Source organism: Apium graveolens, chromosome 7 (assembly GCF_009905375.1).
Source record: "Apium graveolens cultivar Ventura chromosome 7, ASM990537v1, whole genome shotgun sequence".
NCBI classification, from domain to species: Eukaryota; Viridiplantae; Streptophyta; class Magnoliopsida; order Apiales; family Apiaceae; genus Apium; species Apium graveolens.
In genome coordinates, this window is record NC_133653.1 from 215,279,654 (window position 1) to 215,291,534 (window position 11,881).

General features: G+C 36.0%; 1 non-coding gene across 1 annotated transcript; it reads right to left on the minus strand.

Moving 5' to 3' along the window:
- Nucleotides 1-11,218: 11,218 nt before the first annotated feature.
- LOC141676022 (small nucleolar RNA R71) lies at nucleotides 11,219-11,325 on the minus strand. Its single transcript, XR_012556636.1, has one exon. It is a non-coding gene; the product is annotated as a small nucleolar RNA R71 (small nucleolar RNA).
- Nucleotides 11,326-11,881: the final 556 nt, after the last annotated feature.

The window sequence follows — 11,881 nt, forward strand, 5'->3', positions numbered from 1 at the left end:
GAAGGCGGCTTCAAGAACGTGCTAGTACACATCCATCCTCCGGGCGATTATTCGTGTGGATACCTTCAAGGCGTAGATCGTTCCAGCAATGGTCTACATGGTGATCATTCAAGACCTCCATCTTTCCATTAACGTAAAGTTTCTTAATGTAAACATACTGAACTACGAATTAAATATTGTTTTTTGCATGGATCCTGCAGAGGGTTTCGATTTTTAAGATTTAAATTTACGTTTTTCGTTGCGTTTATGTGCTAAAAACCCTTCAATGGCATCAGAGCTACTTGCGAAATTTTTTAATTCATTTATGTGTTTAACCGTTTTCGATATATGAGCATGTACGTGATTTGCCATGATTTGATATTGATATAATATGCTTGTATATGTACGGTTTTGAATATATGATATTCATGTGAGTTGTATAATCATAAGATGATTATGTAATCTGTATAGATACTGATATATACATGATTTATGTTTGTTCTAATTATGAGAATCATATTAGATACGGATTCTGAATTGGCTGCTGAAGATTTGCTAAAATCTGGGTCTGGTGTCCGATTTATGCAAACGAATACCTTATTCAATAGGTAAACGAGCGTTTGAATAAAACTGATAGCCGAAGCTATCATCGACTCGTTTGTAAGGCGTTTAACGTCGTTTACTGCCCGTAAACAGTGATTATTGTTTTTCTGATTTGATTCTGATTTTTCTGATTTTTGTCATATTTCTTTTTATGATTAGATCATGGATAATATAATATGTTAAGATCAGATTATGTGTTTTAACATGCTTTTATGTGTTGTATGAGCATGGTGGATGGTTATGGCCTTTCGACCTTAGTGTAATGGTTTTGGTTTTGGTTTTAAATATGACTTGCATGTCGTCAATATTTGTAATCATAAATCTCGAATGTAACTCGAGTTATTCTTGTAAGTTCATTAGATTAGTTTTACTTTCAATCATGTAATGTAATTTAAGACTCAAGAAGGCTATCCAATGGAGGTGATTCAAAGAAGAAGACGAGACATACAAGGAGTCTAAATAAAGAAGAAGATGAGGAATACAAGAAGTCTAAACAAAGAAGAAGACTTATGTAATAAGTAGTTGTATTGATTTCCATCACCACATTAGATTGACCTTGATCTTTATCATGAGCTTGATAAAGATCACTTAGGATAGGGCCATAACCAAACACATTTACTTTATTGCACTTTACATATTGATGTATGAATGTATGCATAGAATAGTTAATGATGCATGCTTTAATTAGATTAATCATGCATGAATGTATGTATTAGATACATCACCCATGCCATGCCTAATTAAGATAAAATCTGTAACGACTCAAGATTTTAAAATTTACAAAAGATTATGAGATTCTCGTGTTTATGAAACACGGAATGAAATACGAATCTTCTTTATTTCCGACATGGGGCGATTTTGTCAACAACGGGTTCATAGAACTTGTAAGGCTGTGGGTTTTAAGCGAGACCGATGTGACTCCTCCACTACATGGAAATTAAACCATTGACGAGTATTGATTTGAAGTATTTTATTCAAGGAAAAATTGGGAATCTCTTTATGATGGGATTATGATCGTTATAATACTAACAAAACCCTAATGTTTATATTAAGTAATTTAGATGCCTTCCAATATGTCCAACGCGTTAACCCCTATATCGATAACGAGTGGGTTCTCCAAAGCGAAGTACTCCCATCTATCGTGGGACTGCGTGTTGAAGTATATGATATTTTTTAGACCTTTGGGTTTTAACTTAACTAAGTTACCACAATAGGATTGTGAACTTAGAGGCATAGAGTTTGGTGAGATTTATTGGATAAATAAGAATAAATATTGTTCCACTAAACTATCCAAGAGTTATATAGTTAATATAATTGACAAGTGTTGTTTACCTTATTGAATCATATTTTAGGAGTAAAGCAAAAGCTGAACTAAAATGTTATGAAAATTTGGATCTTGGCTCACTAGAAAGTATATAGAAGATATTGTTTCTGAATTAATAGTTAGGGCTATTAATTTGATAAAATAGTGGGAGATATATATTTAATATATATGAATAATCACTTGAACATAATTCAATAATCATCTGTAAACTAATTTATCTTATGCAATTTAAACATTGTAGATATCAAATGGCAATCAATTTAAACAACTTCTCTGTGCGATCAGTCCTTGAGAAAGACAAGCTGACAGGAACAAACTTCCTTGACTGGCAGAGGAACTTGAGGATTGTCCTCAAATAAGAGCGCAAGCTCTATGTCATAGATATCCCTCTCCCTGCACCTCTCCCTGAGGGAGCATCCCGTGCTCAACATAATGTTTATCAGAAATATATCGATGATGACACATATGTTCAATGTCTCATGTTAGCGACCATGAGTGCTGAACTTCAGAAAAAACATGAGAATATGGATTCTTATGATATGATTGAGCACCTTAAACGTATATTTAAAGGACAGGCTCATCATGAGAGGTTTGATACTTTCAAATCGTTTTATGCATGTAAGCAGGGAGAACATGATCCGATTGGACCGCATGTTCTAAGGATGATTGGGTATATTGAGTACCTTGCCAAGTTGGGTGCCCCGATTGCTGTGGAGCACCAGATTGACCTAATTTTGCAATCTTTAAACATAAGCTATTCTCAATTTGTGATGAATTACAATATGAATGAGATAGATAAGAACCCCACCGAACTGTTGGCTATGTTGAAAACTGCTCAGACCAACGTTCAGAAGGCATCCCCTGCTCCCATGTTGATGGTGAATAAGGGGATGGCCAAAGGACAAGGTAAATGGAAAGGCAAGAGGAAGATGGGATCTAAATCGAATGCCAATCCGAAGCCTGATCCGACCAAGGCTTTGAAGCCTAAAGGTGGTGTTCCAAAGGTTGGTGATTGTCACTATTGCAAGAAACCAGGTTATTGGAAGAGGAACTGTCATGCTTATTTGGAGGATCTAAAGAAGAAGAAGGTTGTTGTTACTGCTTCTGATTCAAGTATTTATGTTATAGAAGTCAATTTGTATACTTCTACATCTTGGATATTAGATACTGGATGTGGTTCTCATATTTGTATAAATGTGCAGGAACTGCAGGGAAGTAGGACATTGGCGAAGGGAGAAGTCGACCTACGAGTTGGCAATGGAGCAAAGGTTGCTGCTTTAGCTGTAGCGACTTATCGTTTATCGTTGCCCACTGGGCTTGTTTTAGAACCAGATAACTGTTTTTACATGCCTGCGATTTGCAGAAACATTATTTCGGTTTCTTGTTTGGACAAAAAAGGTTTTTCATTTTTCATTCAGAATAATAGTTGTTCCTTTTCATTCAATAATGTTGCCTACGGGATTGCACGTTTGTTTAATGGTTTATATATTCTTGATATAGATACTCCTGTCTATAACATAAATAATGATAATAAACGTATTAAGATGAAAGACTCAAATCAAACATACCTTTGACATTGTCGTTTAGGACACATAAATGAGAAACGTATTTCCAAATTACATAAAGATGGTTACTTGGATAAGTTTGATTCTGAATCATACGAAGAATGCAAATCTTGTCTCATTGGCAAAATGGCTAAAGCTCCTTTTACCGGACAAGGTGAAAGGGCCACCGAACGATTAGGACTTATATATAGTGATGTATGTGGTCCAATGCGTACGATGGCAAGATGTGGCTTTACTATTTTTTTACTTTTACTGATGATTTCAGTAGATATGGATCTGTGTATCTTTTGAAGAACAAATCCGATTCTTTTGAAAAGTACAAAGAATACAAGGTTTAAGTGGAAAAGCAAACAGGGGAAAGTATAAAAGTTCTACGATCAGATCGTGGAGGAGAATTTTTAAGCCTCGAGTTTAAAGGTTTCTTGAAGGAGTGTGGTATCGTATCACAACTTACTCCTCGTGGAATGCCTCAATGGAATGGAGTTTCTGAGAGGAGAAATCGTACCTTGTTGGACATGGTGCGATCGATGATGAGTCTAGCAGATCTTCCAATAAGTTTCTGGGGTTATGCTCTAGAAACGGCTGCATATACACTAAACCGAGTTCCAACTAAATCGGTTCAAAAGACTCCATATGAGATGTGGACTGAGAAATGTCATAGCATGTCTTTTATGAAAGTATGGGGATGCGAAGCGTTTGTGAAATGCTTGGTGTCTGACAAGCTGGGACCAAAATTGGATAAATATTATTTTGTGGGATATCCTGAAGAAACTAAAGGGTATAGTTTCTATAATCCTACCGGGAACAAAGTGTTTGTTGCTCGAACCGCTGTATTTCTTGAAAGAGAGTTACTTTCAAAAAAAATTAGTGGGAGGACTATAGATCTCGATGAAGATCGAGTTGTACAAAATAATATTGAACCAGAGTTGGAAAATGGGCAGGAAGTACATCAAGATGTTCCTGCTCTGGAAACACAGGTTGTTCGTAGATCTAGTAGGGCTCGTCATGATCCAGAGAGATATTATGGATTTATCTTGACTCAAGATGATGATGTAATGCTCATAGATAATGATGAGCCTCTTACCTACCAAGATGCTATGAACAGTCCAGACTCCGAAAGATGGCTAGAGGCCATAAAATCCGAAATGGAATCCATGTATCAAAATAAAGTATGGGCTTTAGTTGATTCACCTGAAGGGGTAAAACCTATAGGATGCAAGTGGGTTTTCAAGAAGAAAACTGACTTGGATGGTAAAGTACAGACCTGTAAAGCGCGACTGGTGGCAAAAGGTTTCAAACAAGTTTATGGTATAGACTATGATGAGACCTTTTCACCAGTTGCTATGGTCAAGTCCATCGGGATTTTGCTAGCAATAGCTGCTTACTACTACTATAAGATTTGGCAAATCGATGTCAAAACCTCTTTCTTAAATGGGAGCCTTGAAGAGGATGTATACATGATACAACCTGAGGGTTTTGTCGATCCCAAGTTTGCTAAGATGGTCTGTAAGTTGCTTTGATCTATTTATGGATTGAAGCAAGCCTCAAGGAGATGGAATCATCATTTTGATGAAATAGTTAAAGAATTTGGCTTTATTCAAAAAGAAGATGAACCATGTGTTTACAAGAAGGTTAGTGGGAGCCATGTGGCATTCCTAGTATTATATGTCGATGACATACCTTCTCTACAGGCTGTTAAGACTTGGTTGGGAAATAGTTTCTCGATGAAGGACTTAGGTGATGCTACCTATATATTAGGGATAAAGATCTATGGAGATAGATCAAGGAAATTAATCATCCTAAGTCAGAGTACATACATTGACAAAGTATTGCATCCTTTCGAGATGCAAGAGGCAAAAAGATGATATGTCCCAATATCTCATGGCATATTGATCTCAAAAGATAACTGCCCTAAATCATTAGATGATAAGGGCCGTACGAGCAAAGTTCCATATGCTTCGGCAATTGGATCTATAATGTATGCGATGATATGTACTCGTCTTGATGTTTCATATGCCTTAAGCATGACGAGCAGATACCAGTCTAATCCTGGTGAGGATCACTGGACAGTTGTCAAGAATATTCTTAAGTACTTGAAAAGGACTAAAGATTCATTCTTGGTGTATGGAGGAGATGACAAGTTGGTTGTAAAGGGTTACAATGACGTCAGCTTTCAGAGAGACAGAGACGATTCAGTATCTCAGTAGGGTTTTGTGTTTTGCCTTAATGAAGGTGCTGTAAGCTGGAAGAGTTCAAAGTAAGAGACAATAGTTGATTCTACAATGGAAGCTGAGTATATTGCTACTAATAAAGCAGCCAAATAGGCTATTTAGATATGGAAATTCATAATGGGACTTGGTGTGGTTCCATCGATCACAGATCCTGTGGCGCCCCAAAATTCGGGGACAGAAATCTCGGAGGCCACGCCATCTAAATCACTATAAACCACATACCTCACATCACAATATATAAATACTCACACTTTACGACCCCACACTTATCACACACACACACACTTACAGGTTATTGTCTTGGAAATGAACCATTAATTACTAGAGTAAATCAAACCACAAAGTGATAAATATTACAACTCAAAAGTAATTAAGTCTTATCGGGGAATAACCTTTAAGTAAGGCTAGTCCGTCGGCCAAATATACATTTCTTATTTATTACCTTACATAAGTCATACTTATAAATAAGCCGAACTAAAAATAACTGAAAGCCAATCCAGCTTATTCGGACTACCCGTGGTACAGCACCAAACAACCTATGGAACAGCTGGCCACATCCTACCCATTTCCTGGCTATGAGTCTCATGGTAGGCATCTTGATTCACTGTTGTGTTGTGTCAATTTAAGAAAACAAGTGTGAGCTATAATGCCCAGCATAATAATGTACCGTATGAAAATGACTGTATGATAAACTCACGTAAAACATCATATATGATAATTACGCTTTATTCGAAAATAGTTTTCCTTGGTGATACACACCTTCTTATGAAAACAATCCTTTAGTGGATTTTATTATCCTGTAAATACCTTAATAGAAAACCCAGCACCTAGGCTTGGGATATGGTATTGCATCACAATTCCAATTGGAAGAATAGGACACTCGTTGGAGCCACCGCATACAATAATCAGTCGTAATATGATAATAGTAACCTTTTTTACTAGTAGAAGGACGATACATTCGTATCCCGGTTATCACCCTGGCCGTATTCGGGCTACGTGTCCCATTTTGGGTATACACATACTTCACAAGTTCCTGAGTACACAGAGTACCTTCGCCTGCGGTACCTTTGGTAGTCCATCTAGCACACATAGTACCAGAGTCTACCCCTCCCTTGTCCTTTAAAAGAATTCTATCATATCTCGAGAAGTCGAACCACATCGAAGTTCTCCAAGTGTTTTGCTTATTGATAGAAACAACTTATCTTATTAGGGTATATATATATATGTATACGTACTTCCAAATTTTTTGGAGGAAGTACTAAGGATGTGAGTTGACCGTTGTCAACAGATAATTAAATAAGGGGGAGTTTCTCTTAGAAACTATATTCAAAATATTTAAAATAAGTCGAGATGATATTTTTCGACGATCCGAAATTATTCGAATGATTTTCTGAAAATCAGAAAGTATTTTAAATTAGGTTCTATGATTTTTAAATCATAAATAAACCCTTAAATAAATAATAATTAATTAAATGATAATCAATAAATAATTAAACCTCGAAGGAGTTTACTTATAAAAGAATATTTAAAATAATATTCCTAAACTAATTCATGTTTACGTAATTTAATAACCTTTAATGTTTAATCGGTTTTGAAATAAATAATCGTTGGGATATGCTTCTCCCATAATAAATGAGTAGGTATATGATATTTATTACTCGAACGATAAAGTATAGTTGAGGGAATACGATCTTTGGAAACCGTTTTAATAAAAGTTCGAGGTGTTTTAATGTTTCGTAAGTGGATGTTGGGTCCCTTTATACGTAACTACTATGGACTTTTAATCGTCTTGTAATATCACCAAAATGATTCTTGGGTTTTTATTTTGAAATCCCGACCGACTCTCGGTCTTATAATAATACGTCACGCTTATAGCAAAATTAAACATTGCACGATATATACTTATCGTATAATATCGCTACATTATGCGAAAATTCAATTACTACGTATCATGGAAAGCATGGTATTTATGCAATGATAATAAAACAATCCTTTCATAACACAACAGCAAATGGAGTTGGGTTCGTAAACTTGCCTGGGTATCTCGAGGTGGAGGATGCTCTAGGTTCCGCTCGGAAATCTATAATCATAAACACAATTCGTTTCGTTAGGTCCCGTTCTAATTTACGGCGATTCACACTCATGCGCTACTTATTATACACCCTCTCAACTTATATTACCCTTATTGTTTCTTTAAGTTCTTATTCTCATTATGGTCGCTTTTTTTCAAAGTATCTTAAGTCCATTTTTATTTTCGTCGTCGGCTCCGCTTATGGATTCTACGGTTTCTATTCACGTGGTCTCGGCTCCGATATTTTTATAAAATTAAAATATCATTATTTTCACTTGAAATTTTTATGGCAGTTAGGAAACTCAATTTACTACTCTCCGTAAAAATTTCATGATTTATGAACACTTTTAAGTCGATCCTTTTTATTTTCAAAGTTCGTAATTCTTAGCAGTTTTTGTCGCATAAATCGCATTTAGTAAAACGGCCATAACGTTTGATCCGTAAATCGGAATTAAGCGATTTAAGAACCTAAACGATCCTTATAACATTTTCTATCATAATCAAGGGTTATTTTTCAAGAAATTACAGTTTACATCTTCAGGACTTTCTGCAGAAACTTAAAGTTATGTTTTGTTCATTTTAGCGAGATTACGGTTACGATCGGAGTTTCGTTTATGCCTTAAATCTTTAAACTACCACCAACAATCAACATATTATCATCACCACACTCCTCTCAAGAACATCATGTTCTTGAGGCAACAACAATCAACCTTAAATCTACTTAGCTAAACATCAAGATTACAACAATACTCCCACCAAAACTAGGTTTACAACTATATACTAAAAGGATCTTGAACTTAAATCTTAAATAAGTTTGGGTCAAATATTTATACCTTTCTTGAGAGCTTGAGATGTGTTCTTGATAATGGTGAAGTCTTGGGAGTGCTTAGTATAGTTTTTGGAACCTAAAACAACCATTAAAATCAAGAAACCAAAGAAGAGTTACTATTCATACTATTCATTATCAACTTTCTTGATTTTATTTCACCCATAAAACCTTGATAAAAAGAGATCAAAGATTTATCTTTCCTTAGTTTGGTTGGTAGGAAGCTTGAGAATTAATGGGAGGTTTTATCCATGGCTAGAGCTTGAAGGTTTGAATTTAATTTCTTTGTTTTATGGGAAGGGCCGAATGGAAGAAGAAGAAATGGGGGAGAGAGTTTTTGTGTTGCTTCTTGGGAGCTTCTTGAAATAATATGGTGATATCTTGTATTTGATTTTTATTCCTTAGTATATATCTTAAGATTTGATCTTGGTTGCCAATCTTGGAGACAAAACTAGCTAGCATTGGTAGATTACAAGCTAAGCCACTTGGTTTAGCTCTTTAGCTCACTATTTAATAGCCCTTGGTTGATCATCCTATGCTTAGATTACTATTTGATAAAGTAACCATGGTTATTTTTCTACCATGGTTAGTTAGTGCGTTATGTTTATTTAATAGTTTACGCGTTCGCTCGATCGCTTAAATATTTTCGTAATACTTTCTCGGAAATGGTTCTCGATGTAAATCATGTCATATTTATTCCTTGTGTTTTGAATTATTGATAAGTGGATTTTATATCCACTTGGAACGCTTTATTACAAGCTTAAATTGGTGTTTTGGACTCAAGTTGTTGGTATTATGATGTGTTTTTGTGTTATTGCATTTCATGTATTAGTTATATGAAGAAATGAGCTTTTAAGGGAAATATGATGAAACAAATTATATTTGGAAGCCAAGGTCATTGTCAAGTTATAGAGAATCTCGTTAGCTTCGCATGGGCAGTTGAATCACCTAATTCTGACGAGCAGAACTCAAGTTATGGCCAAAACAAGATTCATCTAAACTTTTCCAGACAGCGTGCTGATGCGCGGCTGACTTCGCTGATTTCGCTGAAAAAGCCTTTTTTGGGTGGAATTTGACGATTTTAAGGGTCCAGGTCCAATATGGGCTTATATATACTTAAAAAAGGGTTTCCATCATCCGGGAAGATTGGGAGATCAAGGAGAAGACCTAGAAGCACAAAACAACTCCGAAAAAGAAGATCTTGTTTTCAACTTGTGATTCTTTGAATTAGTTGTAACTTTGGATGCCCGTTTTGTTCTTGTTGAACCTAGATCTCGTTTATTCGTACTTTAATTATTATTCAGTTTATTAAGACCTTGTTTATACCATGCTTTCATATGAACCTCATGGAATTCTAGCGGATTTACTTATGGATTTCAATAGTTAATTGTTTCGATATCTTTGTGTGTGGTGATTGATTGATATCCTAGTATTGATTGTGCTTATTCGTCTTATGTGCGTAGCTAACATATAAGATAGCGTGTTAATCTCTATTGAAGCGACAGTGAATATAGAGGTTTAAAACTTGCCATGCTAGCATAGGTTCATGCATTTGTTATGCATGATTTGTAGGTAATTTTAACCATCTTACTTGCCCTATGTAATCATGATAGATAACTTGCGCATTAAACCGTTATATTTTCAATTCATATAGACATATAAGGACTAAGCATAATTGGTGTCTATTCAACTTCTATATCTTTTGTGGATGCTTGGTAGTAGGGTATTCGTACAACGAAAGTTGGCGTTTACTAGTTTCGTGTTATCTGATTAGTGTCGTCACCATTACATGCTAAGTTTAAGAACAATAAGGCTATTGAATGAAGTATTTAATGAAGTTAGAATCCCATGTTTGTCATATATAGTAATACAACCTCAATTCTCTTAGTTATCATTGTTAGTTTAATCTTTTAGTTTAATCAAAACCCAATTTGTTATTTGTCTTAGAATTGAGCGATAACCATACATTGTTGCATAGGTGCATAAATTGAACTTAAACTAAACCAGTCTCTGTGGGAACGAATCTGATTTATATCTTATACTACTTACAAACGCGTATACTTGCATGAATATGAGCGCATGTTTTTGCCCTAACAAGTTTTTGGCGCCGGTGCCGGGGACTCGGTGTTAATTTTTAGTTTATGTGCTTGTCATCAGTGGTCATTAAAGTTCACTGACTTGGATTCTTTTACTTTCACGATTTATTTGTTTGTGTTTCATGTACTCATTACAATAGGAGATCCAGCAGCACGAACGAAAGCCTTGATGTATTTTTCTCAACCCAAGATCAATGACATTCAATCTAGCATTGTCAGGCCAGCTATCACAGCTAATACCTTTGAGATCAAGCCTGGAATAATTCAATGGGTGCAGAATTCAATCCAGTTTGGGGGTTCTTTAACGAAAGATCCCAATATGCACATTACGGATTTCATTGAGATCTGCGACACCTTCAAGTTCAACGGTGTTTCTGAAGATGCTGTGAAGTTGAGACTATTTCCATTCTCTCTGAGAGACAAGGCTAAGAGCTGGTTACACTCTCTACCAGCTGGTTCGATTACTACTTGGGAAGATCTTGCTCAGAAGTTTCTTACTAAATTTTTCCCTATGGCGAAGACAGCACTCATGAATGCTATTACTCAATTTGCGCAGCAAACGGGAGAATCGCTATATGAAGTTTGGGAGCGCTACAAGGAGATGCTTAGGAAGTGTCCTCATCATGGAATGCCTGATTGGATGATCATCAATTGTTTTTACAATGGGTTGGGAGCACAGTCCAGACCCATGCTCGATGCAGCATCAGGCGGAGCATTATGGGCAAAGAGCTATAAGGAAGCTTATGATCTAATTGAACTGATGGCTGCTAATGAATATCAGTATCCAACCCAGAGATGTCCACAGAGCAAGGTAGCAGGAGTTCTTGAAGTGGATACAGCTACGACTATCACTGCTCAACTAAAGGCGTTGTCTATGAAGATCGATTCTCTGGCTAACTATGATGTTAAGCAAATAATTAGTGTTTGTGAACTGTGTGCAGGTCCGCATGTGACGGAGCAATGCGCTATTTCTAGTAACTCAGCTCAGTTTATGAGCAACTTTCAGAGATCGCAGTAACCAGTTCCAGACAATTATCATCCTGACAACTGGAATCATCATAACTTCAGCTGGAGCAATAATCAGAATGTGATGCAACAGCCGTTCCAGTAGTTTGGAAATAAGCTATTCAACCCTCCTGGTTTTCAGTAACAAATTACACCAAAACAACAAACTCATGGTGCATGT